General features: G+C 50.6%; 1 protein-coding gene across 3 annotated transcripts in view; it reads right to left on the reverse strand.

The window, feature by feature from the left end:
* Positions 1-25,893, reverse strand: part of LOC139229547 (transcription factor COE3-like) — a 729,200-nt gene that overhangs the window by 666,975 nt on the left and 36,332 nt on the right. The window lies entirely within an intron of this gene.

The following is a 25,893-nucleotide window of genomic DNA, read 5'->3' on the forward strand; positions in this document are numbered from 1 at the left end:
TTCCCATTGTCCCATCACTGGATACTGACACATAGAGTTCCCCCTGTCCCATCACTGGATATTGACCCATAGAGTTCCTTCGGTCCCATCACTGGATACTGACCAATAGAGCTCCCCCTTTTCCATCACTGGATACTGCCCAATAGAGTTCCTCCTGTCCAATCACTGGGTAGTGACCCAGAGAGTTCCCCCTGTCCCATCACTGGATACTGAGCCATAGAGTACTCCCTGTCTCAACACTGGATACTGACCCATAGATTTCCCACTGTCCCATCACTGGATACTGACCCATAGAGTTCCCCCTGTCCCATCACTGGTTACTGGCCCATAGAGTTCCCCCTGTCCCATGAGTGGATACTGACACATAGATTACCCCCTGTCGCATAACCGGATACTGACCCATTGAGTTCCCCCAGTCCCATCACTGGATACTGACCCCTTGGGTTCCTCCTGTCCCATCACTGGATACTGACTCATTGTGTTCCCCCAGTCCCATCACTGGATACTGACCAATAGAGTTCCCCCTGTCCCACCACTGGATACTGACTCATTATGTTCCCCCAGTCCCATCACTGGATACTGACCCATAGAGTTCTCCCTGTCCCATCACTGGATACTGACCAATAGAGTTCCCCCTGTCCCATCAGTGGATACTGACACATAGATTACTCCCTGTCCCATCACTGGATACTGACCCATAGAGTCCCTCCTGTCCCATCACTGGATACTGACCCACAGAGTCTCTCCTATCCCATCACTGGATACTAACCCATAGAGGCCCCTGTCCCATCACTGGATACTGACCCATAAATTTCCCCTGTCCCATCACTGGGTCGTGACCCATAGAGTTCCCACTGTCCTATCATTGGATACTGACTCATAGAGTTTACCTGTCCCATTACTGGATACTGACCCATAGAGTTCCCCCTGTCCCATCATAGGATACTGGCCCATAGATTTCCCCTGTCCACTCACTGGATACTGACCCATAGAGTTCCCCCTGTCCCATCATAGGATACTGACCATAGATTTCCCCTGTCCTCTCATTGGATACTGACCCATAGAATTCCCCCTTACCCATCACTGGATACTGACCCATTGAGTTCCCCCTGTCCCATCACTGCATACTGATCCATAGAATTCTCCCTGTCCCATCACTGGATACTGACCCATAGATTTCACCCTGTCCCGTCACTGGATACTGACCCATTGAGTTCCTCCTGTCCCAACACTGGATACTAACACATAGAATTCCTTCTGTCGCATTACTGGATACTGACCCATAGAATAACCCCTGTCCCATCATTGGATACTGACTTATAGAGTTCCCCCTGTCAGATCACAGATTACTGACCCATAGATTTCCCCCTGTCCCACCACTGGATACTGACCCATTGAGTTCCTCCTGTCCCATCACTGGATACTGACCCATCGATTTCCCCTGTCCCATCACTGGATTCTGACCCATAGATTTCCCCTGTCCCATCATTGGGTCGTGACCCATAAAGTTCCTACTGTCCTATGATTGGATACTGACCCATTGTGTTCCCCCAATCCCATCACTGGATACTGACCCATAGAGTACCCCCTGTCCCATCACTGGATACTGACCCATAGAGTTCCCCCTGTCCCATCAGTGGATACTGACACATAGAGTTCCTCCTGTTCCAATACTGGATACTGACCCATAGCTTTCCCCAGTCCCATCACTGGGTCATGACCCATAGAGTTCTCACTGTCCTATCATTGGATACAGTCCCATAGAGTTCCCCCTGTCCCATCACTTGATACTGACCCATCGAGTTCCTCCTGTCCCATCACGGGATACTGACCAATAGATTTCCCCTGTCCCATCACTGGATACTGACCCATTGAGTTCCTCCTGTCCCATCACTGGATACTAACCCATAGAGTTCTCACTGTCCTATCATTGGATACTGACCCATAGAGTTCCCCCTGTCCTATCACTGGATACTGACCCATAGATTTCCCCCTGTCCCATCACGGGATACTGACCAATAGATTTCCCCTGTCCCATCACTGGATACTGACCCATTGAGTTCCTCCTGTCCCATCACTGGATAATTACCCATAGAGTTCCCCTGTCCCATCAATGGATACTGACCCATAGAGTTCCCCCTGTCCTATCACTGGATACTGACCCATAGATTTCCCCCTGTCCCATCACTGGATACTGACCCACAGAGTTACCCCTGTCCCATCACTGGATACTGATCCATAGAATTCTCCCTGTCCCATCACTGGATACTGACCCATAGATTTCCCCCTGTCCCGTCACTGTATACTGACCCATTGAGTTCCTCCTGTCCCATCACTGGATCCGAACCCATAGAATTCCCCCTGTCGCATTACTGGATACTGACCCACAGAGTTACCCCTGTCCCATCACTGCATATGGACCCATTGTGTTCCCCCTGTCCCATCACTGTGTAGTGACCCATAGATTTCCCCCTGTCCCATTACTGGAAACTGACCCATAGAGTTCCCCCTGTGCCATCACTGGATACTGACCCATTGATGTTCCCCCTGTCCCATCACTGGATACTGACCCATAAATTTCCCCCTGTCCCATCACTGGATACTGACCCATAGATTTCCCCCTGTCCCATGACTGGATACTGTCCCATAGAGTTCCCCCTGTCCCATCATTGGATACTGGCCTATAAAGATCCCCCTGTCCCATCACTGGATACTGACACATCGAGTTCCCCCTGTCCCATCACTGGATACTGACCATAGAGATTCACATGACCCATCTCTGGATACTGACCCATAGAATTCCCCCTGTCCTATCACTGGATACTGAACCATAGAGTTCCCTCTGTCCCATCACTGGATACTGACCTGTAGATTTCCTCCTGTCCTATCACCGGATACTGACCCAAAGAGTTCCTCCTGTCCCATCACTGGATACTGACCCATAGAGCTTCCGCTGTCCCATCACTGGATACTAACCCAAAGAGTTCTCCCTGTCACGTCACTGGGTACGGACTCATAGAGCTCCCCCTGTCCCAATCCCTGGTACTGACCCGTAGATTTCCCCTTGTCCAAATCTGGATACTGACCCATAGAGCTACCCCTGTCCCATCACTGGTACTGACCTGCTGATTTCCCCCTATCCAATCAGTGGATACTGACCCATCGAGCTCCACCGGTCCCATCACTGGATACTGACCCATAGAGTTCCCTCTGTCCAATCACTGGATACTGACTCATAGAGTTTCCCCTGTGCCATCACTGGATATTGAACTTCAGAGTTCCCCCTGCCCCACACTGGGTACTGACCCGTAGAGTTCTACCTGTCCCATCACTGGAGACTGACCCATCAAGTTCCTCCTGTCGCATCACTGGATACTGAACCACAGCGTTCCCCCCGTCCCATCACTGGATATTGACTCATAGAGTTCCCCCTGTCCCATTACTGTTTACTGACCTATTGAAATCACTCTGTCCCATCACTGGATACTGACCCATAGAGCTCCCCCTGTCCCATCACTGGATACTGATCCATAGCTTTCCCCCTGTCCCGTCACTGGGTCCTGACCCACAGAGCTCCCGCTGTCCCATCACCGGATACTGACCCATAGAGCTCCCCCTGTCCCATCACTGGATACTGTATCGATAGATGTCCCCCTTACTAATCACTGGATACTGACCCATAAAAATCCCCCTGTCCCATCACGGGATACTGACCCATAGAGCTCCCCCTGTCCCATCACTGGGACTGACCCGTAGATTTCCCGTTGTCCGATCACTCGATACTGACCCACAGAGCTCCCACTGTCCCATCGCTGGTACTGACCCGTAGATTTCCCCCTGTCCGATCAATGGATACTGACCCATAGAGCTACCCCTGTCCCATCACAGTGTACTGAACCATAGAGTTCCACCTGTCCCATCACTGGATACTGACCCATAGAGTTCCTCCTGTCCCATCACTGGATACTGACCCACAGAGCAGCCCTGTCAGATCACTGGATACTGACCCATAGAGTTCCCACTGTCCCATCACTGGATACTGGCCCATAGAGTTCCCACTGTCCCATCACTGGATACTGACACATAGAGTTCCCCCTGCCCCATCACTCGATACAGATTATAGAGTTCCTCCGGTCCCATCACTGGAAACTGACCAATAGAGCTCCCCCTTTTCCATCACTGGATACTGACCAATAGAGTTCCTCCTGTCCAATCACTGGGTAGTGACCCAGAGAGTTCCCCCTGTCCCATCACTGGATACTGAGCCATAGAGTACCCCCTGTCCCATCACTGGATACTGACCCATAGATTTCCCACTGTCCCATCACTGGATACTGACCCATTGAGTTCCCCCAGTCCCATCACTGGAAACTGACCCATAGAGTACCCCCTGTCCCATCACTGGATACTGACCCATAGAGTTCCCCCTGTCCCATCACTGGTGACTGACCCATAGAGTTCCCCCTGTCCCATGAGTGGATACTGACACATAGATTATCCCCTGTCGCATAACCGGATACTGACTCATTGTGTTCCCCCAGTCCCATCACTGGATACTGACCCATAGAGTTCCCCCTGTCCCATCACTGGATACTGACTCATTGTGTTCCCCCAGTCCCATCAGTGGATACTGACACATAGATTACCCCCTGTCCCATCACTGGATACTGACCCATAGAGTCCCTCCTGTCCCATCACTGGATACTGACCCACAGAGTCCCTCCTGTCCCATCACTGGATTCTGACCCATAGTGTCCCCCTGTCCCATCATTGAATACTGACCAATAGAGTTCCCCCTGTCCCATCACTGGATACTGATTAATCGAGTTCCCCCTGTCCCATCATTGGATATTGACTCATAGAGTTCCCCCTGGCTCTTCACTGACAGATATTGACCCAGAGAGTTGCCCCTGTCCCATCACTGGAAACAGACCCGTAGAGCTCCGCCTGTCCCATCACTGGATACTGACCCATAGAGCTCCCCCTGTCACATCACTGGGTACTGACCCATAGAGTTCCCACTGTCCCATCACTGGGTACTGACCCACAGAGCTCCCGCTGTCCCATCACCGGATACTGACCCATAGAGTTCCTCTTGGCCCAACGTTGGATACTGACCTATAGAGTTCCCCCAGACCCATCACTGGGTGTTGCCCCGTAGTGTGCCTCCTGACCCATCACTGAACACTGACCCATAGAGTTCCCCCTGTCCCATCACTAGATACTGAATCACAGAGATCCCCCTGTCCCATCACTGGATACTGACCCAGAGAGTTCCCTCTGTCCAATCACTGGATACTGACTCATAGAGTTTCCCCTGTGCCATCACTGGATATTGAACTTCAGAGTTCCCCCTGCCGCACATTGGGTACTGACCCGTAGAGTTCTACCTGTCCCATCACTGGAGACTGACCCATCAAGTTACTCCTGTCGCATCACTGGATACTGAACCACAGCGTTCCCCCTGTCCCATCACTGGATATTGACTCATAGAGTTCCCCCTGTCCCATTACTGTTTACTGACCTATTGGAATCACTCTGTCCCATCACTGGATACTGACCCATAGAGCTCCCCCTGTCCCATCACTGGATACTGACCCATAGCTTTCCCCCTGTCCCGTCACTGGGTCCTGACCCACAGAGCTCCCGCTGTCCCATCACCGGATACTGACCCATAGAGCTCCCCCTGTCCCATCACTGGATACTGTACCGATAGATGTCCCCCTTACCGATCACTGGATACTGAGCCATAGAGTACCCCCTGTCCCATCACTGGATACTGACCCATAAAAATCCCCCTGCCCCATCACTGGATTCTGACCCATAGAGCTCCCCCTGTCCCATCACTGGTACTGACCCGTAGATTTCCCCTTGTCCAATCACTCGATACTGACCCACAGAGCTCACCCTGTCCCATCGCTGGTACTGACCCGTAGATTTCCCCCTGTCCGATCAATGGATACTGACCCATAGAGCTACCCCTGTCCCATCACAGTGTACTGAACCATAGAGTTCCACCTGTCCCATCACTGGATACTGACCCATAGAGTTCCCCCTGTCCCATCACTGGATACTGACCCACAGAGCAGCCCTGTCAGATCACTGGATACTGACCCATAGAGTTCCCACTGTCCCATCACTGGATACTGGCCCATAGAGTTCCCCCTGTCCCATCACTAGATACTGAGCCATAGAGTTCCTCCTGTCCCATCACTGGATACTGACCAATAGAGTTCCTTCTGTACAATCTCTGGGGAGTGAACCATAGAGTTCCCACTGTCCCATCACTGGATTCTGACACATAGAGTTCCCCCTGCCCCATCACTCGATACAGATTATAGAGTTCCTCCGGTCCCATCACTGGAAACTGACCAATAGAGCTCCCCCTTTTCCATCACTGGATACTGACCAATAGAGTTCCTCCTGTCCAATCACTGGGTAGTGACCCAGAGAGTTCCCCCTGTCCCATCACTGGATACTGAGCTATAGAGTACCCCCTGTCCCATCACTGGATACTGACCCATAGATTTCCCACTGTCCCATCACTGGATACTGACCCATTGAGTTCCTCCAGTCCCATCACTGGAAACTGACCCATAGAGTACCCCCTGTCCCATCACTGGTTACTGACCCATTGAGTTCCCCCAGTCCCATCACTGGATACTGACCCATTGAGTTCCTCCTGTCCCATCACTGGATACTGACCCATAGAGTTCCCCCTGTCCCATCACTGGATACTGACCCATAGATTTCCCCTGTCCCATCACTGGATACTGACTCATTGTGTTCCCCCAGTCCCATCACTGGTTACTGACCCATTGAGTTCCCCCAGTCCCATCACTGGATACTGACCCATTGAGTTCCTCCTGTCCCATCACTGGGTCGTGACCCATAGAGTTTCCACTGTCCTATCATTGGATACTGATCCAAAGAGTTCCCCTGTCCCATCACTGGATACTGACCCAGAGAATTCCCCCTGTCCCATCACTGGATACTGACTCATTGTGTTCCCCCAGTCCCATCACTGGATACTGACCCATAGAGTTCCCCAAGTCCCATCACTGGATACTGACTCATTGTGTTCCCCCAGTCCCATCAGTGGATACTGACACATAGATTACCCCCTGTCCCATCACTGGATACTGACCCATAGAGTCCCTCCTGTCCCATCACTGGATACTGACCCACAGAATCCCTCCTGTCCCATCACTGGATTCTGACCCATAGTGTCCCCCTGTCCCATCATTGAATACTGACCCATAGAGTTCCCCCTGTCCCATCACTGGATACTGTTTAATCGAGTTCCCCCTGTCCCATCACTGGATATTGACTCATTGAGTTCCCCCTGGCTCTTCACTGACAGATATTGACCCAGGGAGTTGCCCCTGTCCCATCACTGGAAACAGACCCATAGAGCTCCGCCTGACCCATCACTAAATACTGACCCATAGAGCTCCCCCTGTCCCATCACTGGGTACTGACCCATAGAGTTCCCACTGTCCCATCACTGGGTAATGACCCATAGAGTTCATCCTGGCCCAACGTTGGATACTGACCCATAGAGTTCCCCCAGACCCATCACTGGGTACTGCCCCGTAGTGTTCCTCCTGACCCATCACTGAAAACTGACCCATAGAGTTCCCCCTGTCCCATCACTAGATACTGAATCACAGAGATCCCCCTGCCCCATCACTGGATACTGACCCATAGAGTTCCCTCTGTCTAATCACTGGATACTGACTCATAGAGTTTCCCCTGTGCCATCACTGGATATTGAACTTCAGAGTTCCCCCTGCCGCACACTGGGTACTGACCCGTAGAGTTCTACCTGTCCCATCACTGGAGACTGACCCATCAAGTTCCTCCTGTCGCATCACTGGATACTGAACCACAGCGTTCCCCCTATCCCATCACTGGATATTGACTCATAGAGTTCCCCCTGTCCCATTACTGTTTACTGACCTATTGGAATCACTCTGTCCCATCACTGGATACTGACCCACAGAGCACCCGCTGTCCCATCACTGGATACTGACCCATAGCTTTCCCCCTGTCCCATCACTGGATACTGTACCGATAGATGTCCCCCTTACCGATCACTGGATACTGACCCATAATGATCCCCCTGTCCCATCAGTGGATACTGACCCATAGAGCTACCCCTGTCCCATCACAGTCTACTGAACCATAGAGTTCCACCTGTCCCATCACTGGCTACTGACCCATAGAGTTCCCCCTGTCCCGTCACTGGATACTGACCCACAGAGCAGCCCTTTCAGATCACTGGATACTGACCCATAGAGTTCCCACTGTCCCATCACTGGATACTGGCCCATAGAGTTCCTCCTGTCCCATCACTGGATACTGACCCATAGAGTTCCTCCTGTCCCATCACTGGATACTGACCGATAGAGCTCCCTCTGTTCCTCACTGGATACTGACCAATAGAGTTCCTTCTGTACAATCTCTGGGGAGTGAACCATAAAGTGCCCACTGTCCCATCACTAGCTACTGACCCATAGAGTTCCTTCGGTCCCATCACTCGATACAGATTATAGAGTTCCACCTGTCCCATCACTGGATACTGACCCATAGAGTTCCTTCGGTCCCATCACTGGATACTGACCCATAGAGCTCCCCCTTTTCCATCACTGGATACTGTCCAATAGAGTTCCTCCTGTCCAATCACTGGGTAGTGACCCAGAGAGTACCCCCTGTCCCAACACTGGATACTGACCCATAGATTTCCCACTGTCCCATCACTGGTTACTGACCCATAGAGTTCCCCCTGTCCCATGAGTGGATACTGACACATAGAGTTCTCCCTGTCCCATCACTGGATACTGACCCATAAAGTTCCCCCTGTCCCATCTCTGGATACTGACCCATAGAGTTCCCCCTGTCCTATCAGTGGATACAGACACATAGATTACCCCCTGTCCCATCACTGGATACTGACCCATAGAGTCCCTCCTGTCCCGTCACTGGATACTGACCCACAGAGTCCCTCCTGTCCCATCACTGGATACTGACCCATAGAGTCCCCCTGTCCCATCACTGGATACTGACCCATAGATATCCCCTGTCCCATCACTGGGTCTTGACCCATAGAGTTCCCACTGTCCTATCATTGGATACTGACCCATAGAGTCTACCTGTCCCATCACTGGATACTGACCCATAGAGTTCCCCCGTCCCATCATAGGATACTGACCCATAGATTTCCCCTGTCCTCTCACTGGATACTGACCCATAGAATTACCCTTTACCCATCACTGGATACTGACCCATAGAATTCCTCCTGTCCTATCACTGGATGCTGACCCATAGATTTCCCCCTGTCCCATCACTGGATACTGACCCATAGATTTCACCCTGTCCCGTCACTGGATACTGACCCATTGAGTTCCTCCTGTCCCATCACTGGATACTAACCCATAGAATTCCTCCTGTCGCATTACTGGATACTGACCCATAGAATAACCCCTGTCCCTTCACTGGATACTGACCCATAGAGTTCCCCCTGTCAGATCACTGGTTACTGACCCATAAAATTCCACCTGTCCCATCACTGGATACTTACTTATAGAGTATCCCCTGTTCCATCATAGATTACTGACCCATAGATTTCCCCCTGTCCCACCACTGGATACTGACCCATCGATTTCCCCTGTCCCATCACTGGATACTGACCCATAGATTTCCCCTGTCCCATCATTGGGTCGTGACCCATAAAGTTCCCACTGTCCTATGATTGGATACTGACCCATTGTGTTCCCCCAGTCCCATCACTGGATACTGACCCATAGAGTTCCCCCTGTCCCATCAGTGGATACTGACACATAGATTACCTCCTGTCGTATAACTGGATACTGACCCATTGAGTTCCCCCAGTCCCATCACTGGTTACTGCCCCATAGAGTTCCTCCTGTTCCAATACTGGATACTGACCCATAGCTTTCCCCTGTCCCATCACTGGGTCATGACCCATAGATTTCCCCCTGTCCCAACACTGGATACTGACCCATAGATTTCCCCCTGCCCCATCACTGGATTCTGACCCATAGAGTTCCCCCTGTCCCATCACTGGATACTGACCCATAGATTTCCCCTGTCCCATCATTGGGTCGTGACCCATAAAGTTCCCACTGTCCTATGATTGGATACTGACCCATTGTGTTCCCCCAGTCCCATCACTGGATACTGACCCATAGAGTTCCCCCTGTCCCATCAGTGGATACTGACACATAGATTACCTCCTGTCGTATAACTGGATACTGACCCATTGAGTTCCCCCAGTCCCATCACTGGTTACTGCCCCATAGATTTCCTCCTGTTCCAATACTGGATACTGACCCATAGCTTTCCCCTGTCCCATCACTGGGTCATGACCCATAGATTTCCCCCTGTCCCAACACTGGATACTGACCCATAGATTTCCCCCTGCCTCATCACTGGATTCTGACCCATAGAGTTCCCCCTGTCCCATCACTGGATAATTACCCATAGAGTTCCCCCTGTCCCATCACTGGATACTGATCCATTGAGTTCCTACTGTCCTATCATTGGATACAGACCCAGAGAGTTCCCCCTGTCCCATCACTTGATACTGACCCATAGAGTTCCCCCTGTCCCATCACTGGATAATTACCCATAGAGTTCCCCTGTCCCATCAATGAATACTGACCCATAGAGTTTCCCCTTGTCCTATCACTGGATACTGACCCATAGATATCTCCCTGTCCCATCACTGGATACTGACCCATAGATTTCCCACTATCCCGTCACTGTATACTGACCCATAGAGTGCCCCCTGTCCCATCACTGGATAATTACCCATAGAGTTCCCCCTGTCCCATCACTGGATACTGACCCATAGATTTCCCCCTATCCCGTCACTGTATACTGACCCATAGAGTGCCCCCTGTCCCATCACTGGATAATTACCCATAGAGTTCCCCCTGTCCCATCACTGGATACTGATCCATAGAGTTACCCCTGTCCCATCACTGCATATGGACCCATTGTGTTCCCCCTGTCCCATCACTGTGTAGTGACCCATAGATTTCCCCCTTTCCCATTACTGGAAAATGACCCATAGAGTTCCCCCTGTGCCATCACTGGATACTGACCCATAGATTTCCCCCTGTCCCATCACTGGATACTGACCCATAGATTTCCCCCTGTCCCATGACTGGATACTGTCCCATAGAGTTCCCCCTGTCCCATCACTGGATACTGGCCTATAAAGATCCCCCTGTCCCATCACTGGGTACTGGCCCATAGAGTTCCTCCTGTCCCATCACTGGATACTGACCCATAGAGTTCCTCCTGTCCCATCACTGGATACTGACCGATAGAGCTCCCTCTGTTCCTCACTGGATACTGACCAATAGAGTTCCTTCTGTACAATCTCTGGGGAGTGAACCATAAAGTGCCCACTGTCCCATCACTGGATACTGACCCATAGAGTTCCTTCGGTCCCATCACTGGATACTGACCCATAGAGCTCCCCCTTTTCCATCACTGGATACTGTCCAATAGAGTTCCTCCTGTCCAATCACTGGGTAGTGACCCAGAGAGTACCCCCTGTCCCAACACTGGATACTGACCCATAGATTTCCCACTGTCCCATCACTGGTTACTGACCCATAGAGTTCTCCCTGTCCCATCACTGGATACTGACCCATAGAGTTCCCCCTGTCCCATCACTGGTTACTGACCCATAGAGTTCCCCCTGTCCCATGAGTGGATACTGACACATAGAGTTCTCCCTGTCCCATCACTGGATACTGACCCATAGAGTCCCTCCTGTCCCGTCACTGGATACTGACCCACAGAGTCCCTCCTGTCCCATCACTGGATACTGACCCATAGAGTCCCCCTGTCCCATCACTGGATACTGACCCTTAGATATCCCCTGTCCCATCACTGGGTCTTGACCCATAGAGTTCCCACTGTCCTATCATTGGATACTGACCCATAGAGTTTACCTGTCCCATCACTGGATACTGACCCATAGAGTTCCCCCGTCCCATCATAGGATACTGACCCATAGATTTCCCCTGTCCTCTCACTGGATACTGACCCATAGAATTACCCTTTACCCATCACTGGATACTGACCCATAGAATTCCTCCTGTCCTATCACTGGATGCTGACCCATAGATTTCCCCCTGTCCCATCACTGGATACTGACCCATAGATTTCACCCTGTCCCGTCACTGGATACTGACCCATTGAGTTCCTCCTGTCCCATCACTGGATACTAACCCATAGAATTCCTCCTGTCGCATTACTGGATACTGACCCATAGAATAACCCCTGTCCCTTCACTGGATACTGACCCATAGAGTTCCCCCTGTCAGATCACTGGTTACTGACCCATAAAATTCCACCTGTCCCATCACTGGATACTGACTTATAGAGTATCCCCTGTTCCATCACAGATTACTGACCCATAGATTTCCCCCTGTCCCCCCACTGGATACTGACCCATTGATTTCCTCCTGTCCCATCACTGGATACTGACCCATCGATTTCCCCTGTCCCATCATTGGGTCGTGACCCATAAAGTTCCCACTGTCCTATGATTGGATACTGACCCATTGTGTTCCCCCAGTCCCATCACTGGATACTGACCCATAGAGTTCCCCCTGTCCCATCAGTGGATACTGACACATAGATTACCTCCTGTCGTATAACTGGATACTGACCCATTGAGTTCCCCCAGTCCCATCACTGGTTACTGCCCCATAGATTTCCTCCTGTTCCAATACTGGATACTGACCCATAGCTTTCCCCTGTCCCATCACTGGGTCATGACCCATAGATTTCCCCCTGTCCCAACACTGGATACTGACCCATAGATTTCCCCCTGCCTCATCACTGGATTCTGACCCATAGAGTTCCCCCTGTCCCATCACTGGATAATTACCCATAGAGTTCCCCCTGTCCCATCACTGGATACTGATCCATTGAGTTCCTACTGTCCTATCATTGGATACAGACCCAGAGAGTTCCCCCTGTCCCATCACTTGATACTGACCCATAGAGTTCCCCCTGTCCCATCACTGGATAATTACCCATAGAGTTCCCCTGTCCCATCAATGAATACTGACCCATAGAGTTCCCCTTGTCCTATCACTGGATACTGACCCATAGATATCTCCCTGTCCCATCACTGGATACTGACCCATAGATTTCCCACTATCCCGTCACTGTATACTGACCCATAGAGTGCCCCCTGTCCCATCACTGGATAATTACCCATAGAGTTCCCCCTGTCCCATCACTGGATACTGACCCATAGATTTCCCCCTATCCCGTCACTGTATACTGACCCATAGAGTGCCCCCTGTCCCATCACTGGATAATTACCCATAGAGTTCCCCCTGTCCCATCACTGGATACTGATCCATAGAGTTACCCCTGTCCCATCACTGCATATGGACCCATTGTGTTCCCCCTGTCCCATCACTGTGTAGTGACCCATAGATTTCCCCCTTTCCCATTACTGGAAAATGACCCATAGAGTTCCCCCTGTGCCATCACTGGATACTGACCCATAGATTTCCCCCTGTCCCATCACTGGATACTGACCCATAGATTTCCCCCTGTCCCATGACTGGATACTGTCCCATAGAGTTCCCCCTGTCCCATCACTGGATACTGGCCTATAAAGATCCCCCTGTCCCATCACTGGGTACTGGCCCATAGAGTTCCTCCTGTCCCATCACTGGATACTGACCCATAGAGTTCCTCCTGTCCCATCACTGGATACTGACCGATAGAGCTCCCTCTGTTCCTCACTGGATACTGACCAATAGAGTTCCTTCTGTACAATCTCTGGGGAGTGAACCATAAAGTGCCCACTGTCCCATCACTGGATACTGACCCATAGAGTTCCTTCGGTCCCATCACTGGATACTGACCCATAGAGCTCCCCCTTTTCCATCACTGGATACTGTCCAATAGAGTTCCTCCTGTCCAATCACTGGGTAGTGACCCAGAGAGTACCCCCTGTCCCAACACTGGATACTGACCCATAGATTTCCCACTGTCCCATCACTGGTTACTGACCCATAGAGTTCTCCCTGTCCCATCACTGGATACTGACCCATAGAGTTCCCCCTGTCCCATCACTGGTTACTGACCCATAGAGTTCCCCCTGTCCCATGAGTGGATACTGACACATAGAGTTCTCCCTGTCCCATCACTGGATACTGACCCATAGAGTCCCTCCTGTCCCGTCACTGGATACTGACCCACAGAGTCCCTCCTGTCCCATCACTGGATACTGACCCATAGAGTCCCCCTGTCCCATCACTGGATACTGACCCATAGATATCCCCTGTCCCATCACTGGGTCTTGACCCATAGAGTTCCCACTGTCCTATCATTGGATACTGACCCATAGAGTTTACCTGTCCCATCACTGGATACTGACCCATAGAGTTCCCCCGTCCCATCATAGGATACTGACCCATAGATTTCCCCTGTCCTCTCACTGGATACTGACCCATAGAATTACCCTTTACCCATCACTGGATACTGACCCATAGAATTCCTCCTGTCCTATCACTGGATGCTGACCCATAGATTTCCCCCTGTCCCATCACTGGATACTGACCCATAGATTTCACCCTGTCCCGTCACTGGATACTGACCCATTGAGTTCCTCCTGTCCCATCACTGGATACTAACCCATAGAATTCCTCCTGTCGCATTACTGGATACTGACCCATAGAATAACCCCTGTCCCTTCACTGGATACTGACCCATAGAGTTCCCCCTGTCAGATCACTGGTTACTGACCCATAAAATTCCACCTGTCCCATCACTGGATACTGACTTATAGAGTATCCCCTGTTCCATCACAGATTACTGACCCATAGATTTCCCCCTGTCCCCCCACTGGATACTGACCCATTGATTTCCTCCTGTCCCATCACTGGATACTGACCCATCGATTTCCCCTGTCCCATCACTGGATACTGACCCATAGATTTCCCCTGTCCCATCATTGGGTCGTGACCCATAAAGTTCCCACTGTCCTATGATTGGATACTGACCCATTGTGTTCCCCCAGTCCCATCACTGGATACTGACCCATAGAGTTCCCCCTGTCCCATCAGTGGATACTGACACATAGATTACCTCCTGTCGTATAACTGGATACTGACCCATTGAGTTCCCCCAGTCCCATCACTGGTTACTGCCCCATAGAGTTCCTCCTGTTCCAATACTGGATACTGACCCATAGCTTTCCCCTGTCCCATCACTGGGTCGTGACCCACAGATTTCCCCCTGTCCCAACACTGAATACTGACCCATAGATTTCTCCCTGCCCCATCACTGGATTCTGACCCATAGAGTTCCCCCTGTCCCATCACTGGATAATTACCCATAGAGTTCCCCCTGTCCCATCACTGGATACTGATCCATTGAGTTCCTACTGTCCTATCATTGGATACAGACCCAGAGAGTTCCCCCTGTCCCATCACTTGATACTGACCCATAGAGTTCCCCCTGTCCCATCACTGGATAATTACCCATAGAGTTCCCCTGTCCCATCAATGAATACTGACCCATAGAGTTCCCCCTGTCCTATCACTGGATACTGACCCATAGATATCTCCCTGTCCCATCACTGGATACTGACCCATAGATTTCCCCCTGTCCCGTCACTGTATACTGACCCATAGAGTGCCCCCTGTCCCATCACTGGATACTGATCCATAGAGTTACCCCTGTCCCATCACTGCATATGGACCCATTGTGTTCCCCCTGTCCCATCACTGTGTAGTGACCCATAGATTTCCCCCTTTCCCATTACTGGAAACTGACCCATAGAGTTCCCCCTGTGCCATCACTGGATACTGACCCATAGATTTCCCCCTGTCCCATCACTGGATACTGACCCATAGATTTCCCCCTGTCCCATGACTGGAACTGTCCCATAGAGTTCCCCCTGTCCCATCACTGGATACTGGCCTATAAAGATCCCCGTGTCCCACCACTGGATACTGACACATCAAGTTCCCCCTGTCCCATCACTGGATACCGACCATAGAGTTTCACATGACCCATCACTGGATACTGACCCATAGAATTCCCCCTGTCCTATCACTGGATACTGAACCATAGATTTCCCCCTGTCCCATCACTGGATATTGACCCATAGATTTCCCCCTGTCCCACCACTGGATACAGACACATTGAGTTCCTCCTGTCCCATCACTGGTTACTGACCCATAGATTTCCCCTGTCCCATCACTGGATACTGACCCATAGATTTCCCCTGTCCCATCACTGGGTCGTGACCCATGGAGTTCCCACTGTCCTATCATTGGATACTGACCCATTGTGTTGCCCCAGTCCCATCACTGGATACTGACCCATAGAGTACCCCCTGTCCCATCACTGGATAGTGACCCATAGAGTTCCCCCTGTCCCATCAGTGGATACTGACACATAGATTACCCTCTGTCGCATAACCGGATACTGACCCATTCAGTTCCCCCAGTCCCATCACTGGATACGGAGCCATAGAGTTCCTCCTGTCCAATCACTGGATACTGAACCATAGAACACCCACTGTCCCATCACTGGATACTGAACCATAGAGTTCCCCCTGTCAGATCACTGGATACTGACCCATAGAATTCCCCCTGTCCCATCACTGGATACTGACCAATTGAGTTCCTCCTATCCCATCACTTAATACTGACCCATAGGGTTCCCCCTGTCCCATCACTGGATAACTGGCCCACAGAGTACCCCTGTCCTATCACTGGACACTGACCCATAGATTTCCCCCTGTCCCATTACTGGATACTGTTCCATAGAGTTCCTCCTGTCCAATCACTGGATACTGAACCATAGAACTCCCCCTGTCCCGTCACTGGATACTGACCCATAGAGTTCCCCCTGTCAGATCACTGGATACGGACCCATAGAATTCCCCCTTTTCCATCACTGGATACTGACGCAGAGAGTTTCCACTGTCAGATCTCTGGATACAGACCCATAGAAATACCCCTGTCCCATCACTGGATACTGACCCATAGAGTTCCACCTGTCACATCACTGGATACTGAACCATAGAGTTCCCCCTCTCCTATCACTGGATACTGACCCATAGAGTTTCACATGACCCATCACTGGATACTGACCCATAGATTTCCCCCTGCCCCATCACTGGATACTGACCCATAGAGTTCCACCTGTCACATCACTGGATACTGAACCATAGAGTTCCCCCTCTCCTATCACTGGATACTGACCCATAGAGTTTCACATGACCCATCACTGGATACTGACCCATAGATTTCCCCCTGCCCCATCACTGGATACTGACCCATTGAGTTCCCCCTGTCCCATCACTGGATACTGATCCATAGAATTCTCCCTGTCCCATAACTGGATACTGACCCATTGAATTCCCCCTGTCCCATCACTGGATACTGATCCATAGAACTCCCCCTGTCCCATCACTGGATACTGACCCATAGAAATACCCCTGTCCCATCACTGGATACTGACCCATAGAGTTCCACCTGTCACATCACTGGATACTGAACCATAGAGTTCCCCCTCTCCTATCACTGGATACTGAGCCATACATTTCCCCCTGTCTCGTCATTGGATACTGACCCATAGGGTTCCCCCTGTCCCATCCCTGGATACTGACCCATAGAGTTCCTCCTGTCCTATTACTGGATACTGACCCATAGATTTCCCCCTGTCCCATCACTGGATACTGTCCCATAGAGTTCCTCCTGTCCAATCACTGGATACTGAACCATAGAACTCCCCCTGTCCCATCACTGGATACTGACCCATAGAGTTCCCCCTGTCCCATCACTGGATATTGACCCATAGAGTTCCCCCTGTCCCATCACTGGTTACTGACCCATATAGTTCCACCTGTCCCATCACTGGATACTGACCCATATAATTACCCCTGTCCTATCACTGGATACTGACCCATAGAATTCCCCCTGTCCCATTACTGGATACTGACCCATTGAGTTCCCCCTGTCCCATCACTGGATACTGACCCATAGATTTCCCCCTGCCCCATCACTGGATACTGACCCATAGAGCTCCTCCTGTCCCATCACTGGATACTGGCCCATAGGGTTCTCCCTGTCTCATCACTAGATACTGAACCATAGATTTCCTCCTGTCCCATCACTGGATACTGGCCCATAGGGTTCCTCCTGTCAGATCACTGGATACTGACCCATATAATTCCCCCTGTCCCACCACTGGACACTGACCCATAGAGTTCCTCCTATCCCATCACTGGATACTGACCCATTTAGTTTCCCCTGTCCCATCACTGGGTATTGACCATTGAATTCCCCCTGTCCCGTCACTGGGCAGTGACCCATAGAGATCCTCCTGTCCCATCACTGGATACTGACCCATAGAGTTACCCCTGTCCCATCACTGGATACTGATGCATCAAGCTCCCCCTGTCCCATCACTGGATACTGATCCATAGAGTTACCCCTGTCCCATCACTGCATATGGACCCATTGTGTTCCCCCTGTCCCATCACTGTGTAGTGACCCATAGATTTCCCCCTTTCCCATTACTGGAAAATGACCCATAGAGTTCCCCCTGTGCCATCACTGGATACTGACCCATAGATTTCCCCCTGTCCCATCACTGGATACTGACCCATAGATTTCCCCCTGTCCCATGACTGGATACTGTCCCATAGAGTTCCCCCTGTCCCATCACTGGATACTGGCCTATAAAGATCCCCCTGTCCCATCACTGGGTACTGGCCCATAGAGTTCCTCCTGTCCCATCACTGGATACTGACCCATAGAGTTCCTCCTGTCCCATCACTGGATACTGACCGATAGAGCTCCCTCTGTTCCTCACTGGATACTGACCAATAGAGTTCCTTCTGTACAATCTCTGGGGAGTGAACCATAAAGTGCCCACTGTCCCATCACTGGCTACTGACCCATAGAGTTCCTTCGGTCCCATCACTCGATACAGATTATAGAGTTCCACCTGTCCCATCACTGGATACTGACCCATAGAGTTCCTTCGGTCCCATCACTGGATACTGACCCATAGAGCTCCCTCTGTTCCTCACTGGATACTGACCAATAGAGTTCCTTCTGTACAATCTCTGGGGAGTGAACCATAAAGTGCCCACTGTCCCATCACTGGCTACTGACCCATAGAGTTCCTTCGGTCCCATCACTCGATACAGATTATAGAGTTCCACCTGTCCCATCACTGGATACTGACCCATAGAGTTCCTCCTATCCCATCACTGGATACTGACCCATTTAGTTTCCCCTGTCCCATCACTGGGTATTGACCATTGAATTCCCCCTGTCCCGTCACTGGGCAGTGACCCATAGAGATCCTCCTGTCCCATCACTGGATACTGACCCATAGAGTTACCCCTGTCCCATCACTGGATACTGATGCATCAAGCTCCCCCTGTCCCATCACTGGATACTGATCCATAGAGTTACCCCTGTCCCATCACTGCATATGGACCCATTGTGTTCCCCCTGTCCCATCACTGTGTAGTGACCCATAGATTTCCCCCTTTCCCATTACTGGAAAATGACCCATAGAGTTCCCCCTGTGCCATCACTGGATACTGACCCATAGATTTCCCCCTGTCCCATCACTGGATACTGACCCATAGATTTCCCCCTGTCCCATGACTGGATACTGTCCCATAGAGTTCCCCCTGTCCCATCACTGGATACTGGCCTATAAAGATCCCCCTGTCCCATCACTGGGTACTGGCCCATAGAGTTCCTCCTGTCCCATCACTGGATACTGACCCATAGAGTTCCTCCTGTCCCATCACTGGATACTGACCGATAGAGCTCCCTCTGTTCCTCACTGGATACTGACCAATAGAGTTCCTTCTGTACAATCTCTGGGGAGTGAACCATAAAGTGCCCACTGTCCCATCACTGGCTACTGACCCATAGAGTTCCTTCGGTCCCATCACTCGATACAGATTATAGAGTTCCACCTGTCCCATCACTGGATACTGACCCATAGAGTTCCTTCGGTCCCATCACTGGATACTGACCCATAGAGCTCCCCCTTTTCCATCACTGGATACTGTCCAATAGAGTTCCTCCTGTCCAATCACTGGGTAGTGACCCAGAGAGTACCCCCTGTCCCAACACTGGATACTGACCCATAGATTTCCCACTGTCCCATCACTGGTTACTGACCCATAGAGTTCCCCCTGTCCCATGAGTGGATACTGACACATAGAGTTCCCCCAGTCCCATCACTGGATACTGACCCATAGAGTTCTCCCTGTCCCATCACTGGATACTGACCCATAGAGTTCCCCCTGTCCTATCAGTGGATACTGACACATAGATTACCCCCTGTCCCATCACTGGATACTGACCCATAGAGTCCCTCCTGTCCCGTCACTGGATACTGACCCACAGAGTCCCTCCTGTCCCATCACTGGATACTGACCCATAGAGTCCCCCTGTCCCATCACTGGATACTGACCCATAGATATCCCCTGTCCCATCACTGGGTCTTGACCCATAGAGTTCCCACTGTCCTATCATTGGATACTGACCCATAGAGTTTACCTGTCCCATCACTGGATACTGACCCATAGAGTTCCCCCGTCCCATCATAGGATACTGACCCATAGATTTCCCCTGTCCTCTCACTGGATACTGACCCATAGAATTACCCTTTACCCGTCACTGGATACTGACCCATAGAATTCCTCCTGTCCTATCACTGGATGCTGACCCATAGATTTCCCCCTGTCCCATCACTGGATACTGACCCATAGATTTCACCCTGTCCCGTCACTGGATACTCACCCATTGAGTTCCTCCTGTCCCATCACTGGATACTAACCCATAGAATTCCTCCTGTCGCATTACTGGATACTGACCCATAGAATAACCCCTGTCCCTTCACTGGATACTGATCCATAGAGTTCCCCCTGTCAGATCACTGGTTACTGACCCATACAATTCCACCTGTCCCATCACTGGATACTGACTTATAGAGTATCCCCTGTTCCATCACAGATTACTGACCCATAGATTTCCCCCTGTCCCCCCACTGGATACTGACCCATTGATTTCCTCCTGTCCCATCACTGGATACTGACCCATCGATTTCCCCTGTCCCATCACTGGATACTAACCCATAGATTTCCCCTGTCCCATCATTGGGTCGTGACCCATAAAGTTCCCACTGTCCTATGATTGGATACTGACCCATTGTGTTCCCCCAGTCCCATCACTGGATACTGACCCATAGAGTTGCCCCTGTCCCATCAGTGGATACTGACACATAGATTACCTCCTGTCGTATAACTGGATACTGACCCATTGAGTTCCCCCAGTCCCATCACTGGTTACTGCCCCATAGAGTTCCTCCTGTTCCAATACTGGATACTGACCCATAGCTTTCCCCTGTCCCATCACTGGGTCGTGACCCATAGATTTCCCCCTGTCCCAACACTGGATACTGACCCATAGATTTCCCCCTGCCCCATCACTGGATTCTGACCCATAGAGTTCCCCCTGTCCCATCACTGGATAATTACCCATAGAGTTCCCCCTGTCCCATCACTGGATACTGATCCATTGAGTTCCTACTGTCCTATCATTGGATACAGACCCAGAGAGTTCCCCCTGTCCCATCACTTGATACTGACCCATAGAGTTCCCCCTGTCCCATCACTGGGTAATTACCCATAGAGTTCCCCTGTCCCATCAATGAATACTGACCCATAGAGTTCCCCCTGTCCTATCACTGGATACTGACCCATAGATATCTCCCTGTCCCATCACTGGATACTGACCCATAGATTTCCCCCTGTCCCGTCACTGTATACTGACCCATAGAGTGCCCCCTGTCCCATCACTGGATAATTACCCATAGAGTTCCCCCTGTCCCATCACTGGATACTGATCCATAGAGTTACCCCTGTCCCATCACTGCATATGGACCCATTGTGTTCCCCCTGTCCCATCACTGTGTAGTGACCCATAGATTTCCCCCTTTCCCATTACTGGAAACTGACCCATAGAGTTCCCCCTGTGCCATCACTGGATACTGACCCATAGATTTCCCCCTGTCCCATCACTGGATACTGACCCATAGAGTTCCCCCTGTCCCATGACTGGAACTGTCCCATAGAGTTCCCCCTGTCCCATCACTGGATACTGGCCTATAAAGATCCCCGTGTCCCACCACTGGATACTGACACATCAAGTTCCCCCTGTCCCATCACTGGATACCGACCATAGAGTTTCACATGACCCATCACTGGATACTGACCCATAGAATTCCCCCTGTCCTATCACTGGATACTGAACCATAGATTTCCCCCTGTCCCATCACTGGATATTGACCCATAGATTTCCCCCTGTCCCACCACTGGATACAGACACATTGAGTTCCTCCTGTCCCATCACTGGTTACTGACCCATAGATTTCCCCTGTCCCATCACTGGATACTGACCCATAGATTTCCCCTGTCCCATCACTGGGTCGTGACCCATGGAGTTCCCACTGTCCTATCATTGGATACTGACCCATTGTGTTGCCCCAGTCCCATCACTGGATACTGACCCATAGAGTACCCCCTGTCCCATCACTGGATAGTGACCCATAGAGTTCCCCCTGTCCCATCAGTGGATACTGACACATAGATTAACCTCTGTCGCATAACCGGATACTGACCCATTCAGTTCCCCCAGTCCCATCACTGGATACGGAGCCATAGAGTTCCTCCTGTCCAATCACTGGATACTGAACCATAGAACACCCACTGTCCCATCACTGGATACTGAACCATAGAGTTCCCCCTGTCAGATCACTGGATACTGACCCATAGAATTCCCCCTGTCCCATCACTGGATACTGACCAATTGAGTTCCTCCTATCCCATCACTTAATACTGACCCATAGGGTTCCCCCTGTCCCATCACTGGATAACTGGCCCACAGAGTACCCCTGTCCTATCACTGGACACTGACCCATAGATTTCCCCCTGTCCCATTACTGGATACTGTTCCATAGAGTTCCTCCTGTCCAATCACTGGATACTGAACCATAGAACTCCCCCTGTCCCGTCACTGGATACTGACCCATAGAGTTCCCCCTGTCAGATCACTGGATACGGACCCATAGAATTCCCCCTTTTCCATCACTGGATACTGACGCAGAGAGTTTCCACTGTCAGATCTCTGGATACAGACCCATAGAAATACCCCTGTCCCATCACTGGATACTGACCCATAGAGTTCCACCTGTCACATCACTGGATACTGAACCATAGAGTTCCCCCTCTCCTATCACTGGATACTGACCCATAGAGTTTCACATGACCCATCACTGGATACTGACCCATAGATTTCCCCCTGCCCCATCACTGGATACTGACCCATTGAGTTCCCCCTGTCCCATCACTGGATACTGATCCATAGAATTCTCCCTGTCCCATAACTGGATACTGACCCATTGAATTCCCCCTGTCCCATCACTGGATACTGATCCATAGAATTCTCCCTGTCCCATAACTGGATACTGAGCCATACATTTCCCCCTGTCTCGTCATTGGATACTGACCCATAGGGTTCCCCCTGTCCCATCCCTGGATACTGACCCATAGAGTTCCTCCTGTCCTATTACTGGATACTGACCCATAGATTTCCCCCTGTCCCATCACTGGATACTGTCCCATAGAGTTCCTCCTGTCCAATCACTGGATACTGAACCATAGAACTCCCCCTGTCCCATCACTGGATACTGACCCATAGAGTTCCCCCTGTCCCATCACTGGATATTGACCCATAGAGTTCCCCCTGTCCCATCACTGGTTACTGACCCATATAGTTCCACCTGTCCCATCACTGGATACTGACCCATATAATTACCCCTGTCCTATCACTGGATACTGACCCATAGAATTCCCCCTGTCCCATTACTGGATACTGACCCATTGAGTTCCCCCTGTCCCATCACTGGATACTGACCCATAGATTTCCCCCTGCCCCATCACTGGATACTGACCCATAGAGTTCCTCCTGTCCCATCACTGGATACTGGCCCATAGGGTTCTCCCTGTCTCATCACTAGATACTGAACCATAGATTTCCTCCTGTCCCGTCACTGGATACTGACCCATAGAGTTCCTCCTGTCCCATCACTGGATACTGGCCCATAGGGTTCCTCCTGTCAGATCACTGGATACTGACCCATAGAATTCCCCCTGTCCCACCACTGGACACTGACCCATAGAGTTCCTCCTATCCCATCACTGGATACTGACCCATTTAGTTTCCCCTGTCCCATCACTGGGTATTGACCATTGAATTCCCCCTGTCCCGTCACTGGGCAGTGACCCATAGAGATCCTCCTGTCCCATCACTGGATACTGACCCATAGAGTTACCCCTGTCCCATCACTGGATACTGATGCATCAAGCTCCCCCTGTCCCATCACTGGATACTGATGCATCAAGCTCCCCCTGTCCCATCACTGGATACTGACTCATAGAGTTCCCCCTGTCCCATCACTGGGCAGTGACCCATAGAGTTCCCCCTGTCCCATTATTGGATACTGACCCATAGAGTACCCCATGTCCCATCACTGAATACTGACCGATAGAGCTCCCCCTGTTCCATCATTGGATACTGACCCATAGATTTCCTCCTGTCCCATCACTGGGTTCTGCCCCATAGATTTCCCTCTGTCCCATCACTGGATACTGACCCATAGAGTTCACCCTGTCCCATCACTGGATACTGACCCATAGAGTTCCCCCGTCCCATCACTGACAGGTACTGAGTCGTAACATTCCTTCTGTCCCATTACTACTGCCCCACACAATTCCACCTACCATCATTCAGTATGAAATTTACAGCCTGAATCGACTACAATCTATATTTCTTATTTTAATCGCACAGACTGTGATGCGAATATAATGAAGACAATGGTCGTGACAAGTTGAGCATCCTTTCAATGATTTTGATTGATGATTTAGGCAATTGTGATGTTATCACTGCACAATAATCCTGCCTTGTAATTCATATGAACGTTTAATAAGGGAGTTATTTAATCTTCGTAAAGGAGAACTGTGAAGTTTAAAGAGTATAGCACTCAATATATAGCTTCTAAGGGATCTTCGGTGACATGAGTTGAGGGTAATATTAATACAGTTCTCAGAGAGTGCAAATGGACGCACTAATTTTAGACTGAATTTCCAAGATTTAGCAGGAAAGGGAAAGCTTCCTCCAGGTCCATCTGGTTCCAGGTCACAGGCCAAATGAAAGAGAAAAGACTTGCATTTATATTGCGCCTTTCTTGATTCAGGATGTCCTAAAGTGCTTTACAGCCAATGAAGTACTTTTTGAAGTATAGTCACTGTTGTCGTAACAATGACACCTTGCATTTAAATAGTGCATTTAATGTAGTAAAGCGTCCCAAGGTGCTTCAGAGGAAAGTTATCAAACGAAGTTTCACTCCGAACCAGATAACGAGATATGAGGGTAGATGACCAAAAGCTTGGTCAAAGAAGTAGTTTTATGGAGAGTCTTAAAAAAGGAGAGAGAGGCGGAGAGGTTTAGAGAGGGAATTCCAGAGCTTTGGGATTCAGCAGCTGAAGGGACGGCCTCCAATGGTGGAGCGATCAAAACTGGGATACGCAAGAGGCCAAAATTGGAGGAGTGCAGAGAGCTCGGATGTTTTTAGGGCTGCAGGAGGTTACAGAGGTAGGGAGGGGCGGAGCTACGGAGGGATTTGAAAACAATGATAAATTTAAAATTGAGGCGAGAAGTTTAAAATGGGTGAAGGAACTTGGTGCGAGTTAGGATACGGGCAGCCAAGATT

Source organism: Pristiophorus japonicus, chromosome 2 (assembly GCF_044704955.1).
Source record: "Pristiophorus japonicus isolate sPriJap1 chromosome 2, sPriJap1.hap1, whole genome shotgun sequence".
In the NCBI taxonomy this organism is placed as follows: Eukaryota; Metazoa; Chordata; class Chondrichthyes; family Pristiophoridae; genus Pristiophorus; species Pristiophorus japonicus.